Source organism: Rhinolophus hipposideros (genome assembly GCF_964194185.1).
Source record: "Rhinolophus hipposideros genome assembly, chromosome: 1".
NCBI classification, from domain to species: Eukaryota; Metazoa; Chordata; class Mammalia; order Chiroptera; family Rhinolophidae; genus Rhinolophus; species Rhinolophus hipposideros.
Window position 1 is genome coordinate 83,785,487 of NC_138047.1, and position 15,792 is coordinate 83,801,278.

Consider the following 15,792-nt stretch of genomic DNA (forward strand, 5'->3'; position numbering starts at 1 on the left):
GTTAGAAATAATTCAGTATTTTTTGTTTTGTTTTGTTTTGTTGCTGTGAAAGTCATAAAACCTGCCTTTCATGTCTCTACCCTTCCATTTTGGGAAAATTCAGACTCAACTCACATCCCGTGATTACTGTAGTGCTCCATTCCCACTGGTCCACCATTTCAACAGACGATATCGATGCTGTGACTTCCTAAGAATGAGCCTTCCTAGCACAGTAAGACTGTACCAGCCGACCAAAAGTCTGGTCATCAATGCATCCTTTGGACTGATTTATTACCAAAAGGAGGAACTGTGGATGAAAAAGGGGTTCTATGGAAAGTAGCATCCAAGGTGATCTGATCATAAATTCTTAAATGGGCAAGTCGTGGTGAGTGGTTGCACCCCAGACATATAATTTCTTCATTTAAAGACTTACCTTTGCCTTAAGCAAACCCTGTCCATTGTTTCTGTGCATCTAAACACACCTTTGAAATGCTACCTTTCAGAACCCTCCTTATAATACATGACCACCTTTTCAAAGCCCTCTTTCTAAAGTGTGACCATCCTCAAGAGAGCACATAGTCTTAACCATCCTGTAATCTGATTCCCTGCCTTGCTTCATGTAATCTTCCTTACATTCCCTCCTTAATCTCAAATGCAGAAAAGAAACTACAAACTCTTATTCTCTGAAGCATTTATCTCAGTCTTTTGTGCTCTTGGTTCCAGGTGTATTTTCTGTTTGGCTCAAATAAATGTTTATAAAAATTCTCTACACGTTTGGACTTTCTTATGTGGACAAAACAAACTTTTAAAATGTTAAGAAACCCCAAGTGGAGCTGGCAAATGGACTGGAATCCAGTTTGGTTTGTTTCCAAAGCCCATGCTGAAAAAAGAGCTTATTTCCACCAATGGGAGAAGTGGTCTTCATGAGAGCGCATAAGGTAACATTGACAGCTTAGCATCCATCATAGGTAAAGTAGGGTTATTGCAGGAGAATGTTCACTCAAGGTTCTTTATGAACATTCAATAATAGTATCAAGACTCTAATTGCTACTGTTGGGTATTTCAAGGAAATGTAGAATGTATACACTCAACCTATATTTTGTTACTCTGAATATTTTGAACAATTCTTTTATTTTGGAAGTGCCAAAGCGTAAGTTGAAGACTGTTTTTCAGAGTAAAATATGTAAACATTTAATTTAAAATTATATATTAATAAATATGTGTCCTAAAAGGGAAAGAAAAAATCTATTTAAATTTTGCTAAACACTGGGGGAATACACAATTGATAAATCCAAGTCAAAACTCTTATTGGTCTCTTACTCAAATAACATTACACATGTATACAACTTAAATGTTTGGGACATTTTCATAATGTAAATTTTAAAAGAATAATCAGGAAAGGCAAATGGGGTTTCAAAATAAAGAACTACTTCTCACGAAAGAGCCACCTGTGATAATTCACACAGTGAAACATGTGACATCACAATGTACATTTTATTTATAAGGGATTAGCTGGGTATATCCTGAGAATAAATACAATGCACTTCAGATTTTCCCTAGGCCGCTGAGATTAAATTATGACATTGATTTCTATATCTGTCATCATATTGTAACCTTAAACTGTATTACCGTGTTTCCCCAAAAATAAGACTTAGCCAGACCATCAGCTCTAATGTGTCTTTTGGAGCAAAAATTAATATAAGACCCAGTATTATTTTAATATAATATAATATGAATGGATATAATATAATATAATATAATATAATATAATATAATATAATATAATATAATATAATATAATATAATACTGGGTATTATATAAGACCCAGTCTTATATTAATTTTTGCTCCAAAAGACACATTAGAGCTGATGGTCCAGCCGGGTCTTATTTTTGGGGAAACACAACACCACGCTAGTATAGACTATTTCACATCTTTGAGTAAGGTTACTATAGCACTAAGATTGCAAAAGGATCACAACAAAAAAGTTGGAATTATTGCTAAAATTCTGAAAAACAGTTTCAGTTTTATATCATTTCTCCTTTGATATTCAAATAACTTCTAATGGCTAAATTAAGCACATTCTAAAAACATGATTGCAGGAATCCAGCAATGACAAAGTAGGTGATTTGGACAAACACTCAGCTAGAAAAACTTCACAAAATATTAAAAAAAACACAAACATATTTTCCAAAGTATTGGAAGGCCAAAAGGTAGTAAAGCATTACCAGGCCAAGATGAGGGTGGGGGTTTAAGGAACAAGGAGGCAAGCCTGGCATTTGAAACCACTTACTCTCTGGGGGATTTGAAAAACCCAGAAGGGGAGACTCAACGGCTAAGAAGCTGACGAGTGCTGCTGACAGTCTCATAGAGCTAGAAAGAAAGAGGCTGGAGTTCAGGGGTGCTAGCTTTCTTTTGGTTAGTGCTTGCATGGCATATGTGATTTAAATGCAAATTAATTAGTATTCACTTTAAATGAAAAACAACCTCAATACTAATTAAAAGAAAATAGATTGCCGGAATGAATTAAAAAAAAAAACCCAAAACATTATGTACTATAATAGATACAGCAAAAGCAAAAATATACAGAAACTTAAAAATAAAAGAATGATAAATATTATATCATACAACTCTAACAGAAAAAAACATAGTGGAACTATATTAATATAAAACACAATAGGTTTGGAAGCAAAAAGCACGTTTCATAAAGACAAAAGCTCAATTCATCAGGACATAATAATAAATTTCTATACAATTTACAGCAGTGCTTCACGATATACAAAACAAAAATTGACAGTACTATAAGAAAAACTGGACAAACTTACAGTCGTAATGGAAGATCCTAACATCTCTCTTTCAGTACATGTTAGAATAAACAGACAAAATATCAGTAAGAACTTATAAAATCTGAACAATTAATAAGCTTGAACTAATTGACAGGCACAGAATTCTGCCTTCAATAAGTGCAGAATATGCACCATTTTTAAGCACATATAACTCATTTATAAAAATTGACCCTCTTCTAGACCATAAAGCAAGTTCCAATAAATTTTAATGGACTGAAATCTACAGTATATTTTCTGACCAATTAAGGTGAAATATATTTTTTTATAGAAAAACTCCCTACATTGGAAATGAATCCGTATACCCCAAATTACTGATAGATTCAACGCAATTCCAGTAAAAATCCCAGCTGGCTTTTGCTTTATTTACTTTCATTGAATTTGACAAGCTGGTGCAAAATCTATATGAAAATAATGAAAGCCAAAATGATCTTGATATCAAGATTTACATAAAACTACATTCATTACAACACTATGATATTGGCACAAGGATGATAAATAGACCTATGGTACAGAACAAAGAGCCAAGAAACATTCACTAATCTATGGACAGTTGATTTCTAAGAAAGTTGGCACAGCAAAAGCTCAAGGAAAGGATGACCTTTTCAACAATTTGTATTGAGACAATTGGATGCCCACATGAAGTAAAAGTAAAAATTGACCTTTACCTCAGATCATATACAAAAATATGAAAGGCAAACTATACTCGCTTCTAGAAGGTAATATTAGAGAATATATTTGTCCCCTTGAGATAGAGAAAGACTTCTTTAACAGAAGAGAAAAATCGTAAAAGAAAAGCTGACTACAATACACTACATTAAACCCCAGCTAATCAGAAAAGATTATGAAAGAAGGGGTTCATAAATTGGACTACATTAAAGTTCAAAACTTCTATTTTTAAAAAAGGCAACACAAAGAGGGTGAAAAAGCAAGTCACAAACTGGGGAAGATAACTGCAAAACTAAGCAGCAACAGACTCATATCCACAAGTTAGTGAGAAAAAGTCATTGCAATATTAACATGGGCAAGAAACTTGAACAAGCACTACACACACACACACACACACACACACACAAAACACAACACAGCATATCTAAATGGCCCATAAATATGAAAGGCGTTCATCATAAGTGATGAGGGGAATGGACATTGAAGCCATCATGAGATACTACAATATCTCACCACAACGGCCAGAATGGAAACATCTGATAATATCGTATTTAAAAGTATGTGGAATAGTAGGAATTCTGACACTGATGGCAGGAGTAATGTTAGAAATAATATGGGAAACAGTTTAGTACTAATTTTTTAATTTGAAGATACATATATCCTATGACCCACCATTTCCACTCCTCAGTGTGCAACTAACAATAAATGTGTGCTCAAGTGCTTCAAGAGACATATTCAAGAATATTTATGGCAATATTATTCATAATATCAAAAAACTGGAAGAAGCACAAATGTCAATCAATGGAAAATGATAAATTACAGTACAGTCATGCAATAGAATTCTATGCAACAATAAAAATGAAGGAATTGCACTCAGATGACAACATGGATGATTCTTACAAACAAATCTATTGAGATAGTCAGATACAGAAGAATTTATGCCAGTTTAACTTACATAAAGTTTATTTATTATTAACTACAGTCCATAGTTTGTTCAGTACATAAAGTTCTTTTAAATTGACAAAACTAAACTATTGGGCTTATGGACATGTGCTTGAGTACATCTATAAAGAAAAGCTAGGAAACGGTTATAATAGTAGTCAGGATATTAATTAAGTTTAGGAGGGATAGAGAGGGCAATGATTGGGAGGGAGTTTGGAAGGGAGCTTCTGTGGAGGTGACAATGTACTGTTTCTTGACCTGAATGGATTACATAGGTGTTCACTTTGCAATAAATCATTAAGCTATATTTTTATATGTGCACTATTCTGTATGCATCTTATGTTTTGCAATCAAAAAGTAATTTTTTTAAATTATCTTCTGCATTAGGATTGATATTAAAATTCAAAATATTATTTAGATAGCCATTTGATATTGCAGTGATGTGCTTAAAAATGAGTAAGAAATACTGACATTGCAGAAAAATATTCCTCAGTAATTGAGCCAAGCTAATAATAGTAACAATAATAAACACAATATTAATAATGGCTGAGACATATACTGTTTCCCCAAAAATAAGACCTAGTCAGACCATCAGCTCTAATGCATCTTTTGGAGCCAAAATTAATATAAGACCCGGTGTTATATAATATATAATCTCTCTATATATAATATATAATATATTATGTAATATAATATAAGACCAGGTCTTATGTTATATTAAAATAAGATCGGGTCTTTTATTACTTTTTGCTCCAAAAGACACATTAGGCTAGGTCTTACTTTTGAGAAAACATGGTAGCCCTTAGTATGTGTCAGGCACTATTCCAAGCAATTATGTATATATTAACTCATTTAATCTTGCAAGTGTTATAAAACATATAGATCAGAAATATCTGATTATATATCCTCTCTCCTAATTGAATCATAGGAATGCTATTTCTGAAGAAATACACAACACAAGAAAAACAGCTCTGGATATAATAGTCACCACTGCTCCTAGAGTGTATCCTTTCCCAAAGTCACATGTCACAACAAACAAAAACACTTGTCAAGGAGTTTATGCCAACATTCAAGAAAAGGATAGATATATTTTCAAGTCTGTCCATCAACTAAGGGTGGAGCCAGTTAGAAAACATTGTAAATAAATGAGTGAATTTAACAGAAGATATTTTTTTAATCCAGGTTGTCTAACCAATCCATCCATTTTGGGACATCTCTTGCCTTAAAATCCTCCTCACTAGAAAATTGTGATATAGAATATATTCCTTTTTAATGTTTTGTATCCCAATAATTTGAAATAACTTTTTCTTTTATCAGCTAATATCCCAAATGAAATTAAGCTGACCTTGCGGGATAGTAATGAGAACCAGCCACCCAATGCACCATGGTTGAAAGGATGTGTTCAAACAAATAGAACACCATTAAATATGCAAACACTACAGTGTCTTTGAGGTGATAGGAAGATATTCTGTGTCCTTTTTAAATTCTGAGATTAAAAGCTCACTGAAAATTGTATTTTAGCTCGTAACAACTTAAATATTCAATCTACTACTCAGTAAAATAAAATCGGTTTCCCTAGATATACAGAATGGCATGGCCAACTAACTTGGAGTTAGTTGAATATTTCACTTTTCAGTTCTCAGCTTACATTTGGCGTAGGCACAACTGCTTGTTTGAACTCTTTGGCTCTCTCAACATATAACTGCTGATGTAGAAAATCATCTTCCTATAACTTTGATCAAAAAAGATCAGTGTGGGCTTTCTGCATGGTGATACCACTGATACAAGCAGAATAATAGATAGCCATCAATATTTTAAAAGTTTGTTCTACTAATTTTGACTACAAGTTAATTAGAGAACAGTTCTGTTTCATGTGAATTTACAGAAAAGTTTAAAACAATATTATCAAGTTGTGGTGATGACATACACACAAGAAAAAAAAATCACTTTACCAATAAATATTTTCTTAGTGAATTAAGTGATTTACATTAGAAAAGGTTTATTTTCTTTTATCTCTTTATGAATAGTAATACAACAATTTTCACAACATAAATATTACAGTGATATAGTAAAAACTATTTTTTAAGGCAAACAGGGTATTAAATTGTATCTCTTTCACAAATAGGATGCTATATGGTATAATGAAATTTTTTCATATTAATAGACTTAATTTAAATAGTAAGGTTTCATATGCAATCATCAATTCAGCACTGAGTTATCTTTTGTAAATCCTATCATATATTTTTGATTAATCTTTTGCTTTGAGATATTTGTAGATCACAGTTAAAAAATATTAATAATATAGGGAGATATCACATGCCACTTGGACACTTTTCACCAATGGAAACATTTTGCAAAGCCATAGTACAATACCACAACCAGAATAGTGACATCGATATAGACAAGATACAGGCCATTTTCATCACAAATTGCCCTTTTATGGCCACACCCACCTCTCCTCTGTCCTTCTTTCATTCTAACCCACCGACAACTATTAATATATTCATTTCTATAATTTTATCTTTCACCAAAGTATATAATTGGAATCATACAGTATATAACCTTTGAAAATTGGGGTTTTTTTCCACTCAGCATAATTCTCTGAAGATTCATCTAGGTCGTTGCCTGTATCAATAGTTCATTATCCTTATTGTTCAGTAGTATTGTGTGGATGTACTGCAGTTTGTTTAACCAGTCACTTGTTCAAGGACATCTGGTTTGGTGCTCGTTTGGGGCTAATATACATAAAGCTACTACAAACATCATGCACAGGTTTTTGTGTGAATGTATTTTTATTTCTCTGTGATAAATGCCAGAGGTGCAATCACTGGGTCGTACTGTAGCTGGATGTTTTGTTTTTTTAGGAAACCGCCAAACTGTTTTCCAAAGTGGCTGTACCGTTTTATATTCCCACCAGCAGTGTATGAGTGCTCCAGTTTCCCTGTATCCTGGACAGCAACTGGTGAACCCTACCACAATTTTTAATGTCAGCATATTGCTAGGAAACAGATATTCAGACAATGCATTTGTGTAAGTAATTCCATTTCCTTAAGAAATGACTTGTTCGATTACGAATAAACGATGGCCAGTTAAAATAATTTAAGAATAAAAATTGAAACCAATAGGGCCGGCCTGGTGACTGAGGCGGTTAGAACTCCATGCTCCTAACTCCTAAGGCTGCCAGTTCGATTCCCACATGGGCCAGCGGGCTCTCAATCACAAGGTTGCCAGTTCAATTCCTGGAGTCCTGCAAGAGATGGTGGGCAGCGCTCCCTGCAACTAAAATTGAACACAGCACCTTGAGCTGAGCTGCCGCTGAGCTCCCTGATGGCTCAGTTGGTTGGAGCATGTCCTCTCAACCACAAGGTTGCTGCATCAACTCCCGCAAGGGATGGTGGGCTGCGCCCCTGCAACTAGCAACGGCAACTGGACCTGGAGCTGAGCTGCGCCCTCCACAACTAAGACTGAAAGGACAACAACTTGAAGCTGAACGGCACCCTCCACAACTAAGATTGAAAGGACAACAACTTGACTTGGAAAAAAGTCCTGGAGGTACACACTGTTCCCCAGTAAAGTCCTGCTCCCCTTCCCTCATAAAAATCTTAAAAAACAAAATTGAAAGCAATAAAATTGAAGCCAATAAATTAGGTATACATATATTTATACATCTTATATTACTTCATATGGTTCTCTAATACAAATTTTTATGAGCCGATGACTTATCCACCATAAAAAAAAAGCTCATGACAAGTTCATTTTCAATAACTACATCTTAAGTTTACAGCTTTACCAACAGTTTGTTGTGCTTTTTGTGTCAGAATCCAGTAAAAAAAGAAAAAAAATGAAACTATCAGCATGAATAAACAGCTATAAACAGAGTACCACATGTTTTCCCTTCATTTTTTTTTACTTTCATTTTCTTTTTCTTCAGATGTATTTTCTCTTTGCTTCAGCTTATTTATCTAAGCCAGTTAGTTACATTTCAAATACAATTGTCCACAGAAGTGTTGCTAATCATTTGAAAAGACTCAGAAATAAAAGTTATAACCCACCTAGAGTCAACTCACTACCTTAAAAAAATCCATAGGATTATATGCCTATTCAGTTATTTGGAAGTTAAACCCAGGCTTAGGTATAATAGAAGCTTGCTAAAATGTCTTTTGTCCTTTTACTGGAATATACAGTCTCACATGCAAAACAGAGAAGCAGGAAGCAAACACAGGAAGAGGAAAGATAGCACTACAAACTGACAATAACCAGAACATGTTCGCTGTGTTTTGCGTTAGCCTCTGCTTTCCATACCTTGAGAAGCATCAAATTAAAAGAATGTGACTTGAGATGACAAAAAAAGTAACCACATAGATTTACAGGCATGCTCATAAGTCCATGTAGTTGCACAGCTCCAAGCAGAAGGTTTATGTTCATTTAAGAGTGGAAAATTTTTAAGTTCTTCCAGAAGCACCATCTGTTTCTACTGGCTGGTCTTGGTTTGAATTATTTATTACAATAATCTCAGATTTATCGAGTTAACCTTTGGATTGCCTCCTAAAAATAACTATGGAATATTTAGAATTTTTCGAGTAATGTAGTAGAATACAAGAATGAATTTTATCATTTTATTGAAAGGACTTCAAAGTCTTTATCATAACAAAATTCACACGCCCCTTCCAAATATATTGTTTATCACATTTAATAGGTTTGATCTCTACAGGTATATAATATGTCCACAAGATGGCGCTAAGATAATTACGATTTTTAAAGGATTACTGGGGTGGGGGGATAATTTCAAATAATTAAAAATAAATAAATAAAAATTTCCCACCATAGTTATTGTAAGTTATCTGCCTCATTGGCCTGTTAAATGAGAAATGAGGAAAAAAGAGTTCCCAAAATCAAAGCCAGGATTTTAAAAGCTGACAGCTTTCTGTGAATCTTGATGATCTGGTAAGTCTCAGTATCTTAAGAAAAATATAAGTGACTTCTTACAAGTAAAGTTAAAGATAAACTGCATGCTATGAAAGGATTAAATATAGAAACATTGGGAAAAACGCATTTCCAAAAGACAGCAAAGCTTTCCCTAGTGCAAAGTTACATTAATCTCAATGAAAGTTATTTTTAAGAAATGGAGGGAGAAAATAACAATTTTTCACATATTTGTTGATGTAAGAAACATCCAAACCTGTAGAGAATTTTCATAAAAGTTTATTTGAGCCAAACTGATGACAATTGCCAGGAAGCAAGATCTCAAAATGCTTCGAAGAAGACAGTTTTGCAGTTTCTTTTATGCATTTGAAATTAAGGAGGGAACACAAGGAAGATTACATTACATGGGAAAAAGCAAGATGGTTAACAAGATTCTGGGCTCTCTTGAAGGTGGTCACATTTAAGAAGGAGGGGTCTGAAAAGAGGCATTTCAAAGGTGTCTTAACCTAGATGCACAGAAACAATGGGCACAGCTTGCTTGAGGCAAAGATAAGCCTTTTACTAAAGAAGTGGTATGCCTGGGGCGTGACTACCACCAAAACCTACCCAGTTAGGAATTTATGATTAGAGTACTCTGCTGAGGTTATTTTCCATAGAAACTCTTTTTGTCTACGTAGTTAAGAACTCCACTTATAGCTTCGTGGGTTTTGTAGACTGGGATGACAAACCTTCAGTTAAAAGTAGACAAATTTGGCAAAATCAATTAGGAACCTAATGACCACACTAAATGGACAAGTCAATTACCATTCTATTAATCTAAGTCACAAAGCTCGGTGCCCACAGGCCGTTAACATCGCCTAATTCAACTAAATTTTCTTAAGGTCTGGCTTCAAGAAGTCTCCCAAAAGCTTGGAGAGCCTTAGAGAGCAGTGGAGGGTACTGGCTACATACAGTTCCTTCTAAATGAAGGTATCAGCTTTTCTTTCTGTTTTTCTTTTGGTTTTGCTGAGGTTGTGTTCTTTGGCTTAAGCTTTTCCTATACTCATCCCTAATTCTTTTTTTACTATTTGGGACCAGCAAGAACTGAAAAGTAATTATTTCTCCTTTTTCTTGGTTTGAAAGTGTCCCTTTAGCGATTATTAGTGATTTGGAAAAGTGCAGATACATTTTTAAGTTTGTTAGCACAAAGTTACACATGAAAAAATAAAATGGAGTCCTAGTGGCTTTTGAAAGCATAAAAAGCAACCCAGAAAAGAAGTCCTAGTCCCATAAGATCAACATTTTTCCTAATGGGAAACATTTCAGAGTATGAGTCATGTGTAACTTAGCTAGAAGTTTTAAATCTTTAAATCTTAATCCTTTGAATCTTTATGGAGGACAGCTCTTAAATGGAAAGCATCCCGTACCTAACTCCTAAATGGCCTCTTTCAGATTAAAGTATAGCATCAATTATACATGACCATATTGAAATTCTGTATCACTGAGCAAACTTTTCAAAAATTCCATAATTACCAAATTAATAGTCAATGGAGAGAAAAACATATCCTTCTCTCTGGGCTCACCTTCAGTTTCATGGCTATTCAGTAACATTTATAGCCATAGGGAAGAGGAAATAATTGCAGTGTAGCTTTTCCATCTTTTTTTCTTTTTTTTTAAAGATTTTTTATTGGGGAAGGGGAACAGGACTTTATTGGGGTACAATGTGTATTTCCAGGATGTTTTTTTTCCAAGCTCAAGGTGCCATGTTCAATCTTAGTTGCAGGGGGCCGAGCCCACCATCCCTTGCAGGATTTGAGGAGTTGAACTGGCAACCTTGTGGTTGAGAGCCCACTGGCCCATGTGGGAATCAAACCGGCAGCCTTCAGAGTTAGGAGCACGGAGCTCCAACTGCCTGAGCCACCGGGCTGGCCCAGCTTTTCCATCTTTATTTCTTTGTTCAATGAACACTATCAAATCCCTGGGATATGTTGATAACGAATGAACCCAGGCAGGAAACAGAAGCCCAGAGTCCATTGTCCCGACATCCATGGCTGGAGAACAACCCTGCCAAGAGCATTGGCTCAGGAAGACAGAGATAGCAGGACATGGGAAAGAACACTCAAATGCAAATAAATATGGCAGACACTGTGATTTTGAGTCACTGCATATTCGTATTCTTGTCCTTAATGACTTCATAACCTAGTTGGGAAATAGACATTATTACAAATAATTACAATGGCTACTATAATGTTACAGCTTATAGCACCACAAAGAGGTAGGTTCAAGACACAGTAACTCGTGTCTACTACACTCAGACAAGGACTGTTTAGATCTATTTGCTGAGCATTGCCTGAATACAATGGGTAACACCAAAGCATGAGATCCTTAAAATGCCCTTGTACTCAAGTTGCTCTCTTTCTAGCTTAACAAGAAAAGTAACATAAAAAGAACATTGGACAGTGCCCTACCAAAGATGTAAATCCAACTATTGTAATAGAATAAATGTAAAATCTATATGAGTTTCATTTTTAACATTCCCATCTCTGCCTAACTCTAAATTATAGATGGTCAAAAGGTGAGAATCTGTTGGAGCAGCAGAGGGAAGTTTGGAAGAGAAGCAATTTAGCTTGCATTCTCCTGACTATTGAAGGTACACTTCTCATGGTTTACAATGAGTTCCAAGTTAAAGGTTCAAACATTTTTCTGGAGTCATATCACACTTTACCTTTTGTTTTGTCACTTTTCTCCATCTCCCTCACAGTACCTAGCCAAATGCCAAACCCAAATATGGTGTAGTTATCACCATGGTGTCTCTCACATTCATTCCTTCTTTTCCATTCATACTATCTGTATCAGTCCAAATTCCCCCCAAAGTTACATGTACATTTAAAGGATTGACTGAAGAGCATTAAACAAAGGGATTATATACAGAATTGTGAGAGATAATGAAGCTCCCAGGGACTTACAACAGCTGGAAGCCATCACCACGTGGAGGCCTGGAAGGAGCAATATGAGGAAGTTGTGTTACTGAAACACAGAGAGAGCTGTACCTCAGAGAAAGGGGCTACCTGATAGAAAACATGGCTTCAGGCAGAAGGAAGGCAGCAACTGGGAACACCATGTCTCAGAGGTGTGGGGGATTTGCAGTAAGGAATAAATACCCCAGCATCTTTTTCCACCTACTCTCCAATCTCCTGCTTTTGTCTCCAATTGGCCGAGCCCAGTTGGAAGCCAGATGCAAAGAAGTGCATGGGATTAGTCCACAGAACTCATAAAGGCAGACACCAGACCTCCAGGGGCCAAGAAACAACAGCACACAATACTCAGGAAGCTCAAAGTCCAGGATGCCTCATTTAGATTATTGCAATTACCTGCCTGTTTTCTCCCCTCTACAGTCAATTGTTCAGCCCATGTATTGGTTCCATAAATATTGTTTAAATTCTTTTTTAGTTGGAGTTATATATCAGAAAGGCATTCTCTGACTATCTTCAAATCCCTCTCTATCTCTACCTGTTTCATTGTCTTAGTAAGTTATGTCTCTCTAAAATTATATTTATTTTAAAATTCAAATTGTTTTTATTTATTTACATGGTAAAATACCATTCCTTACTAAAAAAACAACGACATCTGTCTCTCAATTGATCACACTTAGAAAATTCTTGTGTCTCTTTTTTATATCATATGTTGACATGATAGAGGATTCAGGATGCAAAAATCAATTTATTAGGCATTATTAAATACTTTCATACATGTATAGAAACGTTGGATAAGTGGGTAAAATTCTAGATGCCCATTAAATGTGCAACATGGATATTCCATATATGCCAATGAACTTAAAAGAAGATGTGTTTGCAATGATTTCTGGTAACCAGCTTGCTTTCTATGAATCTTTAAATACCCAATTCCAAATCTTCCAGCTCCTGGAGAAGGGCTTTCCCTTTTTCAATCTTCTCTGATATTTTTTTTCTAGCTGCTGCTTGTTTTTTCAGTTGTTCAATTACATTTAGTTTCTTCTTAAGTTCTTGATTTTTTGTCTCTCTCAGGGTCTCTGGAGGTTGATTGAGACATAGTATTTAGCTGAGCTCTATGGGGCAGGAGTAGGTGCCAAATCTGGTGGGCTCTTGTTACTTCTTGCTTCCAGTTTTGCAACTTTCTTAGCCTCATGCCTCCTATGATTTTTAAGCGCTGTTTTTGATAGCAGCTTATCATTTCCTAGTTGTGGTTTCATATTCTGAGGTGTTTCCTCCTCATGCAGTTTGAAATCGGTGCTTGGTTTATTTCTTAAAGCTGAGGATCTATAAGGTGGTGTAGCTTTAGGTTCTCAACCAGGCAAGTCACTCGGAGCTGCTTGGTAATTGTTTTTGTTGCAAATATTCCGTCTAAAAATGGCTGCCAAAAAACCTGCCGTATTCCGCATTCGATGGCACATCATATTTGTGCAAGACAGGACCAGTATAATGCCAAATCTTGTGCCAATTATTCACATGTAACCTGGGAGCACATGTGACTGTCAAAATATGCTCACCATCTGGACACCAAACAAATATGTAGAATCAGAGGCCACTGGTTTAGAAATAAGTTTGTAGTTTTTAAAGTCCCACTCTTCCATTTGTCCCCTCAGAGTTCCAAATTCTGCTAGTACTAATATATATCCATGAGGGCTATAGTAGGCTGCATTATGAGGACCAGTTCCAAAGTCAAACACAGGATTACATTTCAAGGTGAAAATTGTCGCTTTGGCAGGCATAAAATCATAAACAGCACAGGACTCAGTAGAACTACAATTCCAAACTACATCATAAAATGGGGCCATTTTTTGGTTATTACACTACAGCACTTTCTCCGTTTGTTGCAATGTACTGCAACAAACAGTACAAAGCTCCTCGTTGTAGGAAGCTTCTGTTTTGTCAACATCTGTACTAGCTATTACCAACACAGCAGGAGCTTTTTTATTCCATAGCATTCTAACCTTATCTTCCTTAAAGAAACTTTTATTGGCTAAAGCTGCATGAGGTCCATCAATGTTGGGGTACAGGCATAATCTAACAAATGAAGGTGTACCTTTACTTCTTGGAATATAGACAGTCATCTTGTATGGTTGGGGTCCAGGTGATAACACAAAATCATAAATTTTTTGCAAATGCAATTTATTTCCAATTGCATTGAAATTGTTGTTTTCAAAGAAGTGAACTTCATTGTCAACATTTCAGGCACAAATAATTTCATCTTCTGACCAGGATGGACACCAATTTTGCACTTTTTTCTGAATGAAAGACTTCAAACATGTCCCAGTTTTCACATCATAAAGTTGTAGGGTAGGAATCCCAGCTGTGCCATCTTTAGAAGTAATGTAAGGCATCCACGTTGCCAGGATAGTGTTTCCTGGCAAGAACTCAAGGCAAACTGCCTTTTGGTGGGGGAGAGGGGGGTTGGTCGAAGGAGTGCAGTAGTCCTGTGTGAGTGACATTGATAATATTTATTTTTTCTCTGTTGCCCCAGGCAAACAAGGTCCCATCCTTACTAACGTTATAGACTTCGCAATTTACCCCACATTCCCTTGGAAATACTGTGATTTCTGTGAAATGTGGCGGTCCACTCAATAAGTACAGTCCTTCTGATACTGGGACTGTCAAGAGTGACGTGGTTGGCACCATGTTGTCCTGGGAAAGCTATGTTTACTTTTTATGTTACTCTGCTTATCATCTACTTCCTCAAATAGAATTAAGCTCCCTGAGAGCATTGGACTGTGCTTGGTATGGAGCGGGCACTCAGTTATTAATGAATGAATGAGTACACATGAATGACTACTGTATGCTGAACAATGTGACCAATGCAAAATGAATCAGTCACAAAACCTGAATAAAAGAAAGTGGAAATAAATTCACCATTTTAATGTCCACCATCCAGACCTCCTTCACCTTAGAGGGAGTTCTCCAAGATATGTATCGTTGTCAGAATGCAGAATTCTCACCTTTTATTACAGAAGTAAAAAGGAAGAAATTACCTGTTTCTCTGCACAATGGCAGCCAAGACATGGGCATATGACCTATACCCAGCCAATCAAATGCTTCCACTTTGAACCTTGGAGGAGTAACAAACAGAAACATATTCCAATTATATCACTTCTTGTCTCAAGAATCCATTGGTGATGGTTATATCTTGTTAAGTATAAATATCTTGGGCTGATATTACAGATTTTCCAGATCTTTCTTGTCTATCATTAGATTAAATAAGAGCTGGAATTAGGGTTTAATGTCAGGTTTGTCCAATAAAAAAACTCATGTTATGCACATATATCCTACTGTCTTTTCAACAAATGTTACATGTGGCATCTAGTGAATGAATAGGTCAAAAAAGAATTAGGCAGTTGGGCAGATGTGTTTTTATTTTACCATACAATCCACAGAATTAATATTATAGTCATAGGATGTAACTTTTAAGTTTTCTAAACATTCCTT

General features: G+C 35.6%; 1 pseudogene across 1 annotated transcript; it reads right to left on the minus strand.

The window, feature by feature from the left end:
- Positions 1-13,224: 13,224 nt before the first annotated feature.
- LOC308491493 (eukaryotic translation initiation factor 2A-like) lies at positions 13,225-14,988 on the minus strand (annotated as a pseudogene). Its single transcript has 2 exons — positions 14,685-14,988; positions 13,225-14,501 (listed from the first exon to the last, which is right to left on the minus strand). The product of its transcript is annotated as a eukaryotic translation initiation factor 2A-like (transcript).
- Between the last annotated feature and the right edge of the window lie 804 nt (positions 14,989-15,792).